Raw genomic sequence first — 5,286 nt, 5'->3', positions numbered from 1 at the left:
TTTATCAAACCATCATAGCCACACCCCCAAAACAAGGGACTCCTGGGTAGTGTAGGGTGACGTATGTATTCAGTCATTTTGACGTGTATGCCACAGAAACATGGGTAGTCATATGAACTCTAGATGAGCTTGGTGATGTACAATACATTGATTTAAGATATGAAGACACATGCGTGTAGACTGTGTTATTCTGATTCATTATTAAAAGTGCAATTAATTTTATTATTAATGTTTGCAGGCCATAAAAAGTCATATAGGGCCTATTTGAGAGAAACACATCCCCCTCTCACCTTATGTGGACTTATTATCCTACATTTACATTATACATTTATTCATCTAGCAGATGCTTGTATCTAAAGCAATTTACAAAAAAACAGGAATAACATTCAAGTAACAATGCAGCAGACTCATTGCTTTACATTATTATTATTTGATAGGCTTCTCATCACACTCTTTCTCCTCAGCAAGGAGACCATGTAGCCTGTATCCCCAGCCAAGTAGGAGGAAGGCCACAACTGATAATTCAGATTATTTTATTGGCAGGCTGAAGGATTGCAGGGTTTTATCTCTCTGGAAGACCTGTGGGCCTTTCAAGGAATCTGCAAGTCAGATGGTGATGGTCATAAAAGTTTAATATAATCAATCGGTCATCTGCATAGATAACCAGAGATAAAGTCATAGGGCAATGAGGCAATGAAAGAAGACTCCTCACATGATCCAAAATAAATTGCATGGAAAATCTTGATTAACATTTGCTGAAAATTCATGAGAGGGATTCACGCACAATAATTTCACTCCTTAGGGTAAACATTTCCACTTTTAAATAGAAACCACACATTACTGACTGACATTTGGAAGCACATCACATCACTTAAAATTGAAGCATCAAGATGCAAGTTCCTCTGATTGCAAGAACACATGATCACTCCCGATTAATGGAGGAACCACAGAGCGTGCCCATGCAACATCATCTGACTGTGCCAGATGACCACTGTGCGAAATCTCTGCTGTCCCCCTTCCTCTCTTACTCTTCGGGCACGTTGTTGCCGTGTGCCTACGCATGAGCTCTCAGAGGCCGGCTGTGACACTTACACCCCCAGCACTGCATCGGCTCGATGTACGAGATGGGAAGAAACAGCTTGATGGAGTCTGATGAAGATGTACAGTAATCCTACATGGAAACGTTTGACATTTCTGCAGCTTTTTCACATGAAATAAAGCACTTCAAAGCTCTGTGTGCTCCAGAGATCTCTCTCTTCCTACTGCATATAGTCCTCTCTCGTAAAGCACCAGATTGTTGTCAGTAAAATTATCATTAATTACTTGATAAAAAAGTCATTTGTAATCTTAATAGTTAGTATCACATAATCATCCATATTTATTTACACAGCACCCTCAACAGCCTCAAGCCCTTCACTGAGCCCACAGCCTGAAACCCCCTAAAGCAGGACTAAGGAGGCGATCAGACAGGGTGCGTTTTGCCGGTTATACGGGCGAGGCACTCTGGGCACATAAGCAGCCCACAAAACACTTACTGCCAATACGAAACAACATAAGAAAAGGCGCACCTCACTGGAAAAACCGCATCATGTCCGATTGCCCCCTAAAGCAACGGGGCCGAAAGAAACCTTGAGCAGAGCAGCCTCTATGGAGGGCCCATCTAGTTGGGGCCAATATACAATATGATGCAATACATGATAATGGTGGATAATATTAATAGTGGATAAAAATGGAGAAATGTGTTGTACTAGTTGTAGAATATAATAGCTATTCAGCAGGAAGCTGCGTCAGTGGGGCTGGTACTACAGAATAGGCTACAGGTTATGTTAATGTAAAAAGGTAAATGTAATGATAAGCAGAAATAAACAGAATGTGCAACTGTGAATCAAGGTAGGTAATAAAGTAGGCCAGGTGGAACGACTACTAGTAAAGTTAGTATAACTAAAGATATAGGCCTACTAGGCCTATCAAAACTTGTACTGCACAACCAGGCCCTTAACTATCCAAGACTGACAGTGGAACCATATAAATTCATGGAATTCTACTCTATATTCTAATCTAAACAAATTTAACTTATTTTGCGCATCTGTGCCCAGGGACCCATCATAATCTGTCTAGAGACTATGACTACAACTTTTAAAATGTTGTCTCTTTCTCAAGAGACCATGTGGTTAATCACTAATCTAAATTCATGGGACTTAACTTCCATAAAAACAGCAGAAGCGAAACTGAAACTGAAAAAAAAGGAAATTGAAACTTGAGAATGGGCATAAAATGAGGAGAAGTAACAAAGCTTTACCCAATTTCTTTATATAGACTGTTAAATATTAGTGAAGTAATTACACTGTTGGCCTGACAACTTTCATGATGTACACCACGCTGTTGTCACCTTTGCTTATCCTTATTATCTCAACGACAGCTGTTAAGATTCTCCATAAATCCATGGGCTGCCTACATTTCACTTCAGCGTGCACCAATGTAAGACCTGAGTCTGAAACAGATTCTGCCCGCATCTGGTTCAAGGTCCAGGACACCTGGGGGACCTGTTCGGCCTCAGGCGTTCTCAGGCTCTCTGAAGCACGGTAAGCCTGTAAAAGTAAATATTTTAGTCCCAACTTCCTGAAGAAGGTGCAAATGAAGAGTTTTGTTCCAAAACAATAAATCCATTTGTGAAAACATTAACATTAATAAGTCATGTTATTTAATTGTGTATTTCAGGTAATATCAATAAAATTGCAGTTCTGTTTTGATTGAGTAAAGATAAATCAAATAACAATATCCAATTACATTTCCACTGAAATTTCTTGGAAAACAAAATTAACATTTTGAAAATTCATTAAAATGGAGGATATAGCATTTTGGAACCAAACTCTTCAAATGGACAGTCTAGGCTATTGGTGTGTGTGTTTTTGAATGCTTTTAGTCCAAAACAATAAAGGGTTTTTACTATTTCAAATCCACCTGAACCTGAAACACCTGAAAGATCTTTTTTTGCACATCATTTCTTCACTTTCTTCTGGATTATCACTCTCCCTTGCCATAAGCGCCAATGGTTTTAGGAACAACATCAGTATTCTCTCCTGTAAAAAGTTTGCAGTTTCATCAGCTACTGATGTATATAAGTCATTTTTAATAAGCTATTGTTTAGAGTTTTGCCAATGTTAAATTATTCTATAGGCCATATGCAATTATAAGGCAATACACAATGAAATGGACTCACTGTTTTGCCCATATCATTGAATTTAACAGACAATGGACATTTTAAACAGGAACTGGAGACGTGCACAAGTTTTAAAAAATAGGTCTTAGGCTAACACCTACTACGTTAGCCAAAAGTAGGCCAACATTAAATCTGTTTTAAGTCCACTCAGACTAGTGTGAATTCAACAACCTGAATCCACACAATATAATACTGTTGGGAAGGTTTAAATGAACTTTAACCTCAAAGTAAGGCCTATAATATAAAGTTGTGTATGGTAAAGTTGATAAATGTTAAATGGGTCATGGCCTACTTCTTGTTTTGCTGGAATGACTGATTCAGCAGGCTATACCAGACTTTGACTATACGCTATTCTAGAATCAAATGACCATATTTTATGACCTGGAACTTTGTCCTAATGTACACTTTCATGTCCTACATGTTTATGTTATACAACATACTAAAGACAAAAAGGTGTCACTCACCACCTCAGACTGACTACAGCCAGAGGTGGGCACAAATACATCAAACATTTTGTTACAAATTACAAATACTGGCTCATGAAGTGTAACAAAATAAAATACAAAATACTGATGTGAAAAATCTATTTAATTAAAATACAAGTAATTAGTAATTTGGAAATACAAAAATACCCACACAATAATCATACTAACAAGGCATATTATTGAAAATGTATTCCCAAGAGACAAGAAATACTATTTTTGATGGGCCGGCAGGGGGCTATTCATTCTGTACATTGGGGCACCTATATGAAGTAGATGGTAAAAAATGTAATCACCATCCCATATCAATGTAAACAATGATTGAACTCACAAGCAGGCTTCGCAACAGTGGAATCAACTGTAACAAAGCAAACTACCAACCATCATTTTCCGTAACCAATGAAAGTAGTACAACAAATTGAACAGGTCGGCCTCTTTTTAAACTGAACTACATTTCCCTTGTTGTGCTATAAATGCATGCCTACTGGCAACATGGGGGATAAACAGAATAACAACCTATAAGGTGTCCCAATATACGGAATGAATTAACTTGGGAGAGAATTCCACTCCGGGAGGTCTTTGTCTCCGTCTCCTCCATCCATATCAGGACACCTCAGCGGATGTTACTCCTTACATAAATCCTCATGTCAAATCCAATTTTAATACAGTCCTTAACTGTTTTAATACTGAACTGTAGTGAGAATGAACATCAGCTATTAGGTACTCAAGGTCATGGGGTCAAAGGCCGTGGTCCTAATATTCTCCCTCAGTATATTATCTGTATCGTTTTCAAATTTTAGTCTTGTAGCACTTAACACACCTGACAATTCAAGCTCCTAGTTACTTTTTAATTTCTTTCAACTTCCTGACATGTTCTAAGGGGTTCTAAGGGGCTTTAAGTTGTCTACAGGGTGACTAAAATTGACATAAACAAACAAATTGGGTTTACACCCCATGTTGTCCTTACAGAAGGGTGATAAAATTGACCATTTTGGCTCCCTCAATTGACTTTTCTTTTCATTTTATTCAACTTTACGCATGTTCAGAGGGGATCGTAATAAAAGAAAGTTGGATCTAACACTTTTAAGTTGGTCACAATGTGGCATACCACAGCAAGAAAAATAGAAAATGGGTAAACATTTCATGCTTTTCTTCCAAAAAGATGAAATGTTTAGGTCAACTTTACAGTTGAATATAAGGAATTGCCCAAGGGATATCTCCAGGCACCCAGCCTATTCTTAAAACCAGATTCACCAAGATTCTGGCCTTTGGCTTTAAGCATTGCCTATTGTCATGGTTATAGCAGGTAGTATATTTAATTGAGTGATGACATTTTGGCTTATTTGAGAAGTATTTAAGAAGTTGAAAGACTCAAATACAATCCCTCAAAGTATTTTGTTACAAACTACATTTGAGTTTTTCCAATCCTGCAAAATACAAAATACGCTAAAGTAATTAAATATGTATTTTAAATACATATAATTAAAATACTGCCCATGTCTGACTACAGCCACTACAACCTCCTATTCAGTTATTTACTGCCACCTTGTGGCCAGTGTACACATAGCAATTTCTGGACAGAAA

The sequence above is a fragment of the Alosa pseudoharengus genome, unplaced genomic scaffold (assembly GCF_046254945.1).
Source record: "Alosa pseudoharengus isolate Yale_2024_CS ecotype anadromous, Long Island Sound unplaced genomic scaffold, YU_APseudo_1.1 YU_APseudo_1.1_scf_14, whole genome shotgun sequence".
NCBI classification, from domain to species: domain Eukaryota; kingdom Metazoa; phylum Chordata; class Actinopteri; order Clupeiformes; family Clupeidae; genus Alosa; species Alosa pseudoharengus.
Note: the sequence above shows the minus strand (reverse complement) of the source record.